At 39.4% G+C, this 15,846-nt stretch overlaps 1 protein-coding gene across 7 annotated transcripts in view; it reads right to left on the bottom strand.

Annotated features, from left to right (window-relative positions):
* The window catches only part of LOC144022853 (interleukin-21 receptor-like), a 33,736-nt gene extending 24,308 nt beyond the window's left edge, over window positions 1-9,428 (bottom strand). For 5 of the 7 annotated variants that reach the window (XM_077528006.1, XM_077528007.1, XM_077528009.1 and 2 more), the window contains exon 1: window positions 9,323-9,428. The gene's annotated coding sequence lies outside the window, so the exon portion shown is untranslated. The remainder of the gene's footprint in view (window positions 1-9,322) is intronic. The other 2 variants (XM_077528002.1, XM_077528008.1) reach the window with 1 other exon arrangement.
* Between the last annotated feature and the right edge of the window lie 6,418 nt (window positions 9,429-15,846).

Here is a 15,846-nt window from a genome sequence, read left to right as displayed (position 1 = left end):
TGCGTTCTAATGAATGAAATATTTAATTTGGTCCACTAACATTCAAACACTATCCTACAATTAACTCCCACAAATTGTATAATTCAGAGAGCCCCCCCCACCCCCTTTTTTCTCCTCTCAATAGAAGAATGTTATTTGGTGACAAAAAAATAAAAAAATAAATACATAAATAAATAAATAAATAAAAAGCACCTACCTGCTAAGTGCTAACTTATGGAGGACCAAAACTGTCAAAATTCAAAATAAATAAATGACTGAATAAATAAATACAAAATAAATAAATAGATAAATAAATAAATAGATACATAAATAAATAAATAAATAAATGCCGAAGTGAAAATAAAAATGGATATAAAAAAATATTATAAAAAAATTAAATGCATATGTATTTATATATGTTTTTTGCTCTTTTTATTACCATTTATATTCATTTTTTGGATATATTTTTTGAATTATATTTTTTATATCCATTTTTATTTTTACTTGTAGTCATTTATTTATTTATTTAGTCATTTATTTATTTTGAATTTTGGCAGTTTTGGTCCTCCATACTAACTTTTCATTTAACGTCATCTTGCTAATTACAACTTTCTAATTTGTTAGCTATAGGTAACTATCATTTTCATTTTTATTTTTTTTTATTTCCCACAAGTTGAAACAAATATACACACAAAACAAACAAACAAACAAATAAATAAACAAACAAACAAACAAACAACATAAGGTCACACTTCTCAACATTCAACACAAACATTATTTTTATTATCATTATCATTTTAAACATCTCATCAAGCCAAAAACATGACGACAATTGACAACAGAAAAAAACTAAACAAAAAACAAAAACAAAACAACAACCAATAAACACTCCAAAAAAGTGTAAAGAAAATATCGTAAAAGGGGCAAACATTCTCACTTCCTGTAATCCCGCTACTTGCCTACTAGCTAATTTGCTAACCCACTAGCTAACTGCCACTTCTATTTTGCTTCATCCTGCTAATCACTGTCTAGCCAACTTGCTAATTAAGTAGATCATTCCCATTTCTTCTATTCCTGCTAATCACCAACTGAATAACCTGCTAGCATCTAGCCAACTTGCTACCTCTAAGTTGACCGTTCCCATTTTTTCTATTCCTGCTAATCGCCAACTGAGTAACCTGCTATCTAACTAGCTAACTGCTGTTTTTAATCCTTGTAATCCCACACCCGTTCTCTCGTCTATTGTTGGTAAACGGCAGTGAGGTTTGTGAGGTGATTGTGGGGCACATGGCCACCAGCCCCAGCCTTGATTTCCATCCATCCAGTGATTTAAAAAAACTCCCCCCACTGCCTTCACTCTTTCTCACTGACACGGTGACCTCAACCCCCGGACCTCCGCACGGCGGGGTCACTTAACCTTGAACCCAATTACAAGATAAGGTTACTTAAGTGTGACCCTCCATTTAATGGCAGACGCTTCGAGGGACGAGGGGTTGGTGGGGGCGAAGAAAAAAGCTGATACGCGTCTCGGTTAATTCACCTCAGTCATAAAGAACGTGACCGTCGCCACCGCCGCTTCGATTTCTCATGCAAAGTGCAACTCAGCAATACGCCGTCCTGATAAGATGGTCGCCAGGCAGGTTACTTGAACCCGCATGGATTTGTTTTTATGAAGTACCCGACTCATTATCAATACCCGCATGAAAAGGTTGCATTAAATTGGACCGATGTCAGTTGGCGTTTAGGACATTCGTTGCTTACCTGAGTCCTGAAATATGCCGTTTGAAATATCGTAGCATGAGTAAGATCTGAACCGAGCAACAAAAACTGGGCAGACATGTCTATTGTTACTGGATGACCAAAATTGCCAAAATTCAAGATAAATAAATGACTAAATAAACAAATAAATGAATGACTAAAAGTGAAAATAAAAAAAAATATATAAAAAAATATATAATTTGAAAAGGATATCCAAAAAATTAAATATAAATGGAAACAAAAAAATATCAAAAAATATATATAATTAAAGATGTAAATTTGTATTTCATTTTTGAATTATATTTTTTTATATTCGTTTTTTATTTTCACTTTTAGTCATTTATTTATTTGGTCCTCCATATACTCCTACTCCTTGAACATGTAAATTATGGATGTTTTTGTTGACAGTTTTTCCCTTTCGTCCTTTAAATTTTTTATTTTATTTCAACTTTTTTTTTTTCTTTTTTTTTTTTTTTAAACACTCGTAATGTGTTTATATGTTCAAAACCAATAAACCAAATTGAACAGGAAGTTAAAACATTCTGGTTTGAAGCAGCAGCGATTTTGACAGATCGGAAATTAAATCGCAAAATTTCGATGGTTTCTTGACTATTTATTTATTTATTTTTGCCTATGCCATCTAATGTGGATGTTGCAAACAAACAAACAAACAAATAAATACAACATTAAATTATGAAAATGTTTAATTTTTTGGGGAAATTTCTTAGTTTTATGTACAGTAGTTTCCCCCCCCCCCATCCATCCATAGAAACATTTGCTGCGCTCACCTTTCACACAGGTAATTTAAAGTCTTAAATGATACAAATTTTCCCCATTTATTCCCATGAATAGGCTGAGATGAGTGTTCGTCCTTTTCCACTAGAGATCTTTTGTTGTCAAAATGTAATTAAAAAAAAAAAAGAATTTCAAAAGCTAATTTGAGGAGGAAACAATGACATCCTTCGTGTTAGAGGCCGGCTTCAACTAAAGTGCCGATTCTTGCCAAAAAACACAAGTGGAGAGTTTATTCTCTCCTCATTTTTGGACAAGCAGCTCCGTCCTGTCAGCTCGCTCCCAAGACACGCACACACAAAATCAAAACTAAATATTTACTTGCATCTTCATCACTTTTTTCCGTATGCAATACTAAACTCCATAGGAATGCAAATCCTTGGGGGAGTAATTTTATATTTCCTATGTTGTTGTTTTTTTGTTTTTTGTTTTTTTTTAAAAGACGCTTTGACTGACACTTATAAACTCATACAATCATACATACTATATATTCCTGTATGAAACAATTATATTGTAGGTGTTTAGTTGGGGACCTTCTCTGCATTTCATCTAGTAGACTGCTGTGCTAAACATCCATGCGGGTAAGAACGGTATAGCTGGGGGCTCATTTGCTCAAACTTGCTATCATTTGTTGATCAAACCTTGATATATTTTCTATATAATGGAACCAGAAATGACCCCCCCTCCCCAAATAGATATCAATAACTAACTTTCCATATAATCTGCACGTTTCTGTCTACTCCTGAAATAAAAAAATAAAAAAAAAAAACAGATGAGCAAGATGAAAGACTGAAGCAAACATTCAGTGCTCAGCGCTCTTACCACTGTGTTTCTATGCCATTGCCTTGACAACAGAACAAAACATATACAAAAAAAAGAAGTTGGGCTCAGAAGAGGCTAAAAATAAATGCCGAGTTTTAATACAGTCACCAGATTCCGCCGCAACCCGGGTCAAACCGGAGACAAAAAGATCAACTGAGTGCTAAAAGGAGATGGGAGGCATGAGGGTGCAGAGAGTGTGCGTGTGCGTGACGTGCGTGTGCAAGAGAATGAATCCGCTCCGGCCGTGGCCCGCTGACCGCCCGTTGAACCTCCTTGAACTCAAGATGAACCCGAAACTTCACCATCCACGCTCGCACGGCTCCCAGCGAGCCCAGAAACGCCGTAGAAAGCCTACAGAGTGACACGCACGCACGCGTATTTACAGTCAATACACCTGTATTAATATCATTTTTTGGATGTCGATTTCTAAATGTGTCCCAAGACTTTTGCTTAGTACGATGGATAATCCGCGTTTGTCACATTCCAGACTGGCAACATGTGACAATTTGCAATATTGCCAGACTATAAAACTTTTGAAATAATTTGACCACTCCCGTGCACTTTTAAAAACATTTAAGCGTATTAGAACATACTTAACCTAATCAAATCAATTTTGTATATTTAAATGATAGGGCTGGGTATCGATTCAGATTTCCAAAATCTATTCGATTCGATTCAGAAGGGGCCCGATTCGATTTGTTAGTCGATGCTAATTTCCTGTTAGCATTTGCTAACTTCCTGTTTGCGCTAGGCTAGCGATGTTTTAAAAACGAAGCATGACCAAAGCTGTTAAATGCCCGATTTTTTTTTTTTATCTTTATGTGTGGCATCTGACAAAGATAAACAATCTTTTAAGATTTGAAAAATCCTGATATGTGTCCCAGGCTTTAAGACGTTTGTATTTGTTTAAAATAAAAAAAATACACAAAAGTCTTGTGAAGACGACGACAGTTTGAATATTGTGTTTTAGTGATGGTACAAAAAGTAACGATTTTCTCGTTGAAAAAACAGTCTATGTCCATCATATTGTGATATAATTGGTATCGTGAGCCTTGTATTGCATTTCGTATCATATCGTGAGGTACCCAGAGCGCCCCCCACCACCAGTCGGGAGCATCACCCGCACCTGCCCACCTGTCAATCAACCGTGTCCGAGCTCCCTGCCCATCAGTTTGACCCAAAAATTGTGTTCTCGTAGTCTCTCCTGTCATACAGGGACCAGAGACATGATTACTCCAGATGGAAACTCATCTTTTTTTACATGAGAGTAACAGACCTTTCTCCACCCCCCCGACGCGGATATTGACAAACGTTCGACCCTAAAATTTGCTCTAATTGACCGTCACGAAAGTTCAGATGGCGGTCACAGACATCGACGCACCAGCTACGAGTTTTGATGGGACTTGCATGTAGTCCAGATCATTTATTTATTTTTTTATATTTATTTTTTAGAAATTAAAGCTAACATGTTCAACATCACCATAGGACTATTTTTTCCAAGTACAGTATAAACATACAATATCACCGTATACCTTCTTTTATGATCATTGTCAAATAAAGATGTCAATGAGAAAAGACTGGAAAACGGAATAACCGGAAACTGAATGTCATTTTTAGAACGTCTTACGTTACCAAGTCGAGTGATTCAGGAATCATCCACTCACTCCATAATGACTACAAAGGGATTTTCAGTGGATATTTTAGGGACGTCCAATCAAACCAAACATTTTGGAAAATCTTGTCATGTTGCTTAATTACTCATTTGCTCCCAAAGACGTATTTATATGTTTTTCTTTTTTTATGTTTTTTTTTTTTATGCTAGAGCAAACAGAAGGCTTTGATGCAGCCTCTGAACTGAAGAAAATGCTTGAAGCAATGGTAGTTATTACAAAAAGGGCCAGCAGGTGGCAGCAGAGTATAAGAGATCAGCCAGGGCCATGTTGCAGAAAAAACCTCTTTCTCCACTTTTTTTTTAAAACAGATTTGTGATGAAACTTAGCTATATTCTAATGATAATTGCTACAAAACGGAAACAGATAGAAATCTACTTCCCCCCCCCCCCCCCCCCCCCCCGATGAAAGAAGAGACACTAATCTTTCTTTTGTATTCTGAGGACCTTGCAAAAGCAGTCAAAATCCAGTAAAGGTGGTCGCTTCAGTGAAAATGGCTGGGAATGAATGCGTTAAAAATCTAATTCAGTCCTGTGGCCCGGTTTTCCATTTTGAATTTCTGATTGGAGCCAAAAATATAAACAATGAAAACATTAATCTGTTTTTGTTTTTTTGTTTTTTTGTTTTTTAATGCAAGACTGCACATTGATGACTGCCCTGCAGCGGCATCAGGAAAAATGCGAGTCAAACTGCTGCAATTTGGAACATCCCTCTCGTCATCACAACCCCCCTCCACACACATTTAATCCATCTGTCTGTCAGCTCAACACCAGACAGAACCCGACCCATTGCACTCGGCGCTGACCTGTCCGTGACCCATCCCATGCACTCTGCCTTCCCTCATCGCTCGCTGCTGGGGGGGGGAGGAAAGGGAGAGCAGATAAAACGCTAACGCTAAACTACTGTTGCTGCGGTAAAGGGGTGGGATTGTGTTGTGTGTTGTGTACACGTGTGTATTCAGTGACTCTTTGAACTGATTGTGGATAGAACTAGCTGGCCAAAAGGGCGGCGCCGTACGTAGCCAGACACATTTGAAAGTAAAGGCCAGTCCATTAGGGACGATGCAAGTCGTGCAGCAAACGGGAGAAAGCGTTTTATATTTGTGGATGATCGCTTTGCGCAGTGCTCGTTTTTGTCCACGGAGTTCATTTTAGGGTTGATTTGGTCCTTCTCAAGGGCACATTAAAACATAGCATTGATTTTTCCATTTGGAAAATTCAGCCCCTGAAGCCACTTTCATTTGGCAGCATGAAAATTTGCTCTATCGTTAGTAGACCCAACAAAAAAGTCCCAATATTCCATGTTTAATTAAGATGACAAATGAAGTCTACTCTTTCTGTTTGAAGCGACCATTTTACGGTCAATTTGGCCCATTTTCAGGAGTCTTTCTAAGAATCAAGTTGTTTTATTTGGAAAACCCCCGAAACCAGTTTGACTTAGGCCACATGTGCACCGAAGCAAAGCTGGCTTCGTTCCTCAATCAAATCTTGTGCAGACAGAACCGTCTCAAGACTTGTGAGTGTCCAAAAGAAGATGCCGAGAACGTTTATCGGCTGTAATATATATGCCAAGCCTGGAGTGGGCGCTGTAGCGCTGCCATAGGGAGTTAACGGAAAGCGTAGAAGAAGAATCAGCAAAGAAGACGAACCACTGATCTGGTGAGCCGGTTTTGAAGCCGCGAGGCCGCCATATTACTCCTCCCAAGAAACGTTTCTCGTCATACGAGCCTATACGTTTACAGGATCCAAATTAGAGAACATTTGCGACAGTACTTAGTAGAAACAGCATGATTTATCACCTTTTAAATTTGTTAAACAAAAGGACTTCAGACATTTTACAATTTGCCTTAAATACATGTAGAAATTATATGCTTAAATGATGTTTACAGGTGGAAACGTATATATTTTTTTTAATTCTAGAATTATAACTGTAATTCAACAAAAGATGACTCTGCCAAATCTAATATTTGGGTCTAAGGAACTGAGCCATAAAAGAGAAGGGTCAAAAGTAGTTTAAACAGTAGTCTGCTGGCGAGATGGGAGGAGTAAGATGGCCGCCCTGGGGCTTCAACAGTGAAAAACTAAGCAAAATATCAATCCAAAAGGATGTGCAAAGTGCTGTTTTTTCATTAGAACTTAGTGACAGTCATCAACATTAACAACTTGGCAATAAAAAAAAAAAGAGAATTCAACTTACATTGTACTGCAACTGTGCTTTAGTGATAAATAATTGTATGCTCCAAAGTTTTACTGCGGTCAAGCCAGCCGCCACTCGAAAAGACGAAGTCAAGCCAGCCGCCCCAACGATTGTTAATACTGTGCATTACGGTAACATGCCGACGTGCCCCTGCGCTGGCCACCTTCAAAATAAAAGCTAATCAACACCTGGTTTAGGGTTTAAAATAAAGAATCATAAAAAAATAACGGTTTGTTATTCCAGAACCAGACCAGTTCTAAGGGACACTACACCACCCCAGGTATCCAGCCAAAGTACTTTCAACAAAATCTGATGTTGCATTTCAAAATAAAACTCATTTGAACATTGCAATCTCGACTATAATCCCTGATTTCAAAAAATCATTAAAAATTCATGGTTTGTTATCCCAGGACCAGACCAGTTCTAGGGGACACTACACCACCCCAGGTATCCAACCAAAGTACTTTGAACAAAATCTGATGTTGCATTTCAAAATAAAACTCATTTGAAAAGTTACATCTCGACTATAATCCCTGATTTAAAAAAATCATTACAAATTCATGGTTTGTTATCCCAGGCCCAGACCAGTTCTAAGGGACACGACACCATCCCAGGTATCCAGCCAAAGTACTTTGAACAAAATCTGATGTTGCATTTCAAAATAAAACTCATTTGAAAAATAAAATATAGACTATTATTGCTGATTTAAAAAAATCATTAAAAATTCATGGTTTGTTATCCCAGGACCAGACCAGTTCTGATGGACACTACAGCACCCCAGGTATCCAGCCAAACTACTTTGAGCAAAATCTGATGTTGCATTTCAAAATAAAACTCATTTGAAAATTTTAATCTCAACTATAATCCCAGATTTCAAAAAATCATTAAAAATTCATGGTTTGTTATCCCAGGACCAGACCAGTTCTGATGGACACTACAGCACCCCAGGTATCCAGCCAAACTACTTTGAGCAAAATCTGATGTTGCATTTCAAAATAAAACTCATTTGAAAATTTTAATCTCAACTATAATCCCAGATTTCAAAAAATCATTAAAAATTCATGGTTTGTTATCCCAGGACCAGACCAGTTCTGATGGACACTACAGCACCCCAGGTATCCAGCCAAACTACTTTGAACAAAATCTGATGTTGCATTTCAAAATAAAACCCATTTGAAAATTTAAATCTCGACTATTATTGTTGATTTCAAAAAATCTTTAAAAATTCATGGTTTGTTATCCCAGGAACAAACCAGTTCTAAGGGACACTACACCATCCCAGGTATCCCGCCAAAGTACTTTGAACAAAATCTGATGTTGCATTTCAAAATAAAACTCATTTGAAAATTTAAATCTCGACTATTATTGCTGATTTCAAAAAATCATTAAAAATTCATGGTTTGTTATCCCAGGACCAGACCAGTTCTGAGGGACACTACACCACCCCAGGTATCCAACCAAAGTACTTTGAACAAAATCTGATGTTGCATTTCAAAATTTTTGAATCAGCAATAATAGTCGAGATTTAAATTTTCAAATGAGTTTTATTTTGAAATGCAACATCAGATTTTGTTCAAAGTAGTTTGGTTGGATACTTGGGGTGGTGTAGTGTCCCTCAGAACTGGTCTGGTCCTGGGATAACAAACCATGAATTTTTAATGATTTTTTGAAATCAGGGATTATAGTCGAGATGTAACTTTTCAAATGAGTTTTATTTTTAAATGCAACATCAGATTTTGTTCAAAGTTGTTTGGTTGGATACCTGGGGTGGTGTAGTGTCCCTCAGAACTGGTCTGGTTCTGGAATAACAAACCGTTGTTTTTTTATGATTCTTTATTTTAAACCATAAACCAGGTGTTGCTCAGCTTTTATTTTGAAGGTGGCCAACGCAGGGGCACGTCGGCACGTTACCGTAATGCACAGTATTAACAATCGTTGGGGCGGCTGGCTTGACTTCGTCTTTTCGAGTGGCGGCTGGCCTGACCGCAGTAAAGTTTTTGTTGTGTTTGTGTGACTGCGTGGGTCTGTTAACCGCATAGTGTGTATTGCTACAATTCGTCCGTGCTGTGTGGCTTGACTAATCAAAACAAAAGTTTGCCACTCACTTGTAAACGTTGTTTAGTGGACCAGTGGCGGCAGGATTCCCAGCAAAGTCAACTGTGTCATCCTGGATTGAGGTTTGGCATCTGGTGGTCCTTGTGTCAACGCCGGTGTCGGTACCATATGTATTCGGCCTGCCAGATCCATTCGGGGTCCTTCGCCTACAGATGACGTTCCGCTACAGGATTGGCTGAGACGTTTTACGCTACAGGGTTGGCTGAGATGTCGACGATTGTGATTGGTGAGGCAACTTTCCAGTCGTTGAAGGGAAAACATTGACGCTTTTTACGAAGAAATTTATTATTATTTATCTAATGGGACTTATCACAGCCGCACTACTGGATCAAACTGTTCGGCGACCCAAAAGGCAAGGATTCGTAACGCGTCAAAATCATTCATCAATCATCATCAATCAATTACATCTCACCGTGGCTATTCTAATGTATTGATCTCTCGTCTTCCCTTGTCTAGGATTAAAGGTTTGCCGTGAAACCCTTTCAGACTTGTTTGTTGTTGTTGTTTTGTGGAAGGAAAAAAATACTGAACATATAAAGAAAAGTTGTGCATTCATTCATTCATTCATTCATTCATTGATTTGTTAATGCATTTGACATCTTTAAAGAAAAAGTAAAATGTGCTACTGTAGTTGATGAAGTTAACTTATGAGTTTCGACTTTACGGTAGTAGGCCATTACCTTTGATTAATATTTATATCAATAGTCCATGAGACACACATGCACACACATGAAGGTTACAAATAAATTCGTAGTTACCTAATAACCTGAGGCTGAGTACAGAACATATTGGTGAGGAAATGTCACATCTCAGGCAATAATTCCATCATTTTATTATCATCATCATGGTAATTATTTTCTGCAATACGCACGACCCTCCGCAACTCATAGTGCAGTGTCACCTCTGAGGTGACATTGGCAAGAAAATATTAAAGATGTCATTTAAATAACAAAATGTATGGGCTGAGATTGCAAAACGTAAATAAACGTAAGTATAAAAGCAGGATACTTTAAGATTGACTAAATAATGAAATAGATTGAAAAAATACATTAAATAAAATAAATATAAAAAATGGAGGTATAATAGCACATAAATGCAAAAAAGTAAAACTGCGATGGGACGAAATATTGTCAGTTGACGTGCTAATGTGTTCCTATAATCATTACGACTGCAAAATTCGGACACCAAACCAACGTGAACACATTTGACACTGCTCGCTTGCTGTACTGACGTCATCAGCAAGCGCCGACCAGACGCGAAGGCCCCCGAATGGATCTGGCAGGCCGAACACATATGGTACCGACACCGGCCGGCCGGCGATAGCTCACTACTTTCTAACCCGGAAGTAAATTTGGCTCATGCACGTCTCGAGCGCGTACGTCTCCCCCCCCACCTCATCCTCCCAATCTCGAATGTCATTGGGTAGCCGTAGTTGTCAATCAAAGCTACATCTGAAAGGAGGTATGTGGTTGGCTGGCCATGCTTTACTTGAAACAGAAGGAGCAAGTTTACGTGACTGACAAAGGATTAAAAAAAAAAAAACAAAAAAAAAAACTTCTCCTCTCCCTGTCGCCCCTTTTACTCACGAGCGCCCCTAGCATTTGCCTAATCCGCCTAATGGCAGGAGTGCCACTGATTTACAGGGTACCAAATAAATAAATAACTTTTAAAACACAATTACATAATGCATTTTTTTTTTTTTTTTTTTTACTAAGTCCTTTTTTTTTTACTAAGTCCTTCTTGGCAGTATTTAGCGCTAACTACAGAAGGAAAGAAAGTTCTTTGTTCACAATTGTTGGGCATTGTGTTAAATAATTTTTTTATCTATCCAAAAAGGTAGCAATAATGTTTTGGCCATCGAATCTGAATGTTGAGTTGAGTACCTTCAGGGCGGCCATCTTGTGTGTGAAGACGTTTAATTACATAAAGCAACAATAAAAGACAGCTCACATTGTTCATACTCAGCTGTGTGCACAGATTTCATGGACAACAATGGTGCACACACTGTACACTTCATCATCATCATCATCATCATCAGCGCCAATTAGCGCAGCTGTGACCTCACACGTCCGGGTCAGCGCTTCGCAGCGGAATGGAACAAAAAGAAAGAAAAAAAAAAAAAGTTGTCCCGGAATCCGCGCTCCCAATTAGCGAGGGCGGCGAGCGGCGCGGCGCACAATGGCGCAGGTGAGAAGTTGGACGGGTCCGGGCGTCGCGCTTGGGGACCGCCACAATGGGAGGACAACGCATCGCCTGTGAAGCCGCTAACACTCGACGTGTCGAACGGCTCGCAGGCGATGCCATGTGGGACGCTTGCCCACCTTTCAGGGCCTTCCGACGTGACGTAACATCCGGCAAATTAGGCTTGTTTTTTTTTTTGTGTGTGCACATTCCATATTCATTCATTCATTCATTCATTCATTCATTCATTCATTCATCATTCAGGGCCATGGGACCAATCTGTACTTCAAGTCAGTGAATCCCAAGTAGGATGCCGTGTCCGAACGTTATTTTTGTTTATTTTGTTCATTCGTCTATACCAGTGACGTATATTGACAGGCGGAACAATGAGACAATCTTCCGCTAGATGGCAGAACTGCCAATAAAGCTTCCCAACAAACCTCTGAATTTAAACAAAACAAACAAACAAACAAAACAAACCTACTAAAACCTAATCCCAACGTTTAATAATCGCAACCCAAGTTAACTCAAGCCCTAACTCTCAAACCCTAACAACAATCTTGCCATAAACCCCTCAACCCTTGTCCCTTACTACAACCCGAGCCTTAATTTTTGGTGACATTCTGTCACTGGCGTTTGTTGATGAAAGATGTGAGCGCGCTAGCTTCTCATGCTCGCGAGGATTCTTCTTCATGTTCCCATCTGAAGGTTAATAAATGACTCCATGTGGTATATGTTGCAAGTTGAGGCAGCCAATCTCATGACTAGGGTCATGCAAGGATTATGTTTACTGTCGTGACGAGGGTCATGCAAGGGTTATACTTACTGTCATGATTAGGGTCATGCAAGGGTTATGTTTACTGTCGTGACTAGGGTCATGCAAGGGTTATGCTGACTGTCATGACTAGGGTCATGTAAGGGTTATGTTTAAACCTAGGGGTCCTCCAGGAGGCGTCCTTTGAGGTGTGTTACTGTCATGACTAGGGTCATGCAAGGGTTATGCTTACTGTTGTGACTAGGGTCATGTAAGGGTTATGTTTACTGTCATAACTGGGGTCATGCAAGGGTTTATGTTTGGGTCATGACCGTGAGGTCAAGCGGCTGTTTTGAACTGATGTAACCAGCATCTAGTTTCAACTGGTAAGACGCTATGTGATGTCAGGAACCTTTAATCTCTTCATCTGGTCAACAGCCAATCAGATAATTCCATATCAGTCCCGTTACCCACATGTCTAGCCACAACCAATCAGATCGATTCTCTGTCTTTATAAGTCTGACCGAGAAGTGCGCGTTTGTCGGATTATTACCTCTGCTCCTCCGTGCACCTCCACAGCCCAAGTTAGCTTAGCGTCTCATGATTCTTGATTATTTTATTTTTTTCATGGTGCCACTCCATAATGCACAATTTCCGCTGTATAGATTTGTTTTCTAAAACAAATATCAGTGGGATGCATCAACGGGTGTAAATCAAAGCATACATTTTGGGATTTTTTATTTTTTTTCCTCGTGAAGAAAGAACAACGTCATGTGTAAGTTGTGGCATTTGTTTGTTATTTGCCGACTTGTTACGACACTTTGCTTCCAAAGCAAAAACGCTCAATAAAGCCCGGGGGGGCCGTGTGAACACGACTTAGTGGGTCAAACGCGGCCTGCGGACAACACGGATGCATTAGTGCGTGCGTGTGCGTGCGCGCGCGCGTGTGCAGAAGGCACTAAAAATAAACCATCTGAAATATTTAACTTAGTGACCCAGAAAGGCGCCCCAGCGTAATCGTATGTTTGCACAAGCCGAGCGCGACAGAAAATGATCTGATGAGGACAGGACGCTCTGTCGCCGTCGTCTTGCCAAGAAGGCCACAAATCCAGCAGCAAAGCAAAACATCCGTTTGGGACTCCACGAAAATACAAACTCAATCATCACAATCAGCGCCGATTTACATCATATCATTCATTTGTGTTATCTTATTCCACTGGTGTCCAAACTATGACCTGGGGGCCAATTGTGGCACCCCCCATCCCAACATTACACGGCCCGCGGCATAAAAATAACTACTATTGCATTTGTTTTATATAAGGGATGCACGATAACGCTATTTCCAACCGATACCGATAAACCAATAATTTAGAAGTGGCGATGTCGATAACTGATAAGTAAGCCGATAATTGTTTGCAAAATTAACTTGAATAAAAATATACTTTCGAGTCCTACGATAAGTCTAACAAATATGCCGATAATTATCAGCCACCGATATTATCGTGCATTCCTATTTTAAATACTATTGAGCTTTTCGAAATATGTAAATTAACCATTTACTGTTCAACAAGAAACATTTCTCTTCATAACATTGCGGTTAATGATGGTAATGAATTTTTTTGAAAGCAAAAATTCTTTCCTCCAGTTTTACGCTCTGTCACGGTCCACATTTGGAAAATATCACATGAATTTAGTCATTCCAAGTAAGTAACTTGACGTAACCCAACGTGATTTTGACCAGAACAAAAAAACTAATTTATTGAAATTGTTTACATTCATCCAACGTTTTGAGGTCGGAACTGGAAGAACCCAAACGGGATCAAGTTCGACTTCCTCGAACGCAAATCGTCAAATTGAAGCCAATACTTTTGAACGAACCTTCTTCCAAAAGTTCATTCGGATGTGTTGATTTACTTGCGAACAAGTTTCGAAGGCCTTTTTGGCAAACTGGCTGCGCGTCCGTCCAACGCTAACATGCTAACGAGCGCGGAGTCGGGTGGTCCCGAGTGCTCCCAAAAGCAACAGCGGCGCTTCCAGCGTCAACAGGCGCCCATCCGTCATCCTATGAAACATTCATTCCTTACAACCGCCATCATCATCCGACGAGGGAATCGCATCGGCCGGCGAACCCCCCTGGCCCCCCTCTCGCTTCTGTGGAATTTGCTGTGCAGGAAAAAACGTACATCAGCCATCTTATAAATCCTTCAAGAGGGCCGGACTGCAATGTATGGCAATGGCATCAATATTCATGCGTGACAAAAGTTGCCGCCAAGCCGCCTGCCTGGCCGGCCATCAATATTGATGCGTCCCTAAACCCCGAATGCTGATGCCGTCTGCTGCGCGGGGGTGTGGGAGTTAGCGCCCCCTTGACATGCTGAAGAAGGACGCCGACGCTTTCGCACAAAGCGACAGGATGGGACAGGGACATTTTGACTGAAGCAACCCCTTCGCTGCCGGCTGTTTTACTGGATTTGGACTGGTTTTGAAAGCCCCACAGAATGTTGTGTTCTATTGCCTTAAAAACAAACTACCAAAAGAAAGATTAGAGTCTCTTCTTTCATCTGGAAAAAAAGCACATTTATATCTGTATCCATTTTGCAGCAATTAGCATTAGAATATTGCTGAGTTTCATCATTATTCACATTCCTGATGAAAACAGTGGGGAAAACAGCTTGTTGCAACATGTCCCTGGTTGATCTCTTATACTCTGCTGCCTCCTGCAGGCCGTTTTTTGTAACAACTCCCATTGCTTCAAGCGTTCTCTTCAGTTCAGAGGCTGCGTCAAAGCCTTCTGTATGCTCCAGCATAAAAAAAAAAAACACATATAAATACGTCTTTGGGAGGTAATATTTAAAATAGAACGTTTTTATACGTTTTTGGGAGCAAACGAACTCATGAAACACTCCCATACATGCATGTGGTCAACTACTACTACTTAACTCAAATCTACTTTATATATATTTGAAACCCTAAATGTTTTAAACCTCTAATTTGAAACTCTGCTTAAAAACCCTAACACTTTTGAAACGCTAAATCTAGATTAAAAACTGAACCCCACTTGTTTGAAAGCCTAATTTGAAATATTACCCTATCAAAAAAAATTGCTTATTTGAAATCTTGATTTTAAACCTAAACTGTGTCTTTGAACCCTAATTTCAAACCCTTCCTCTAATCTGAACCCCTGCTTGAAAACCCTAACACTTTTTTTTTTAGAAGCCTTTGAAACCCTAAATCAGTCTTAAAACCTTCATGTAAAACACAGAGCCTTTCTTAAAACCTTAATTTCAAAATCTGTCTTAATTAAAACCCTAATTCAAAACCCTAACCCTATTTTAAAAGCCTGATTTGGTATCTTGACCCTGCTGCAAAACCCCAAATTGAAATCTTGAGCCTTGAAACCCGAATTTTGAAAACCCGCCACTTTGCAAGCCTTGGGGACACGAGTGACAACGAGGCACATTCAGTGTGAGCAACCACATTTTTATTTGAATCCTTTCCAACGTTTGCGTGACGAGCGCGACGTCGTTCGACGTCACAAGTAAGTCCGAGCGGGAGGAGAAAACGCTAACAAACCAGTCG

This window comes from Festucalex cinctus, chromosome 7 (genome assembly GCF_051991245.1).
Source record: "Festucalex cinctus isolate MCC-2025b chromosome 7, RoL_Fcin_1.0, whole genome shotgun sequence".
Classification (NCBI taxonomy): Eukaryota; Metazoa; Chordata; class Actinopteri; order Syngnathiformes; family Syngnathidae; genus Festucalex; species Festucalex cinctus.
This window is presented reverse-complemented; position numbering and strand designations above follow the sequence as displayed.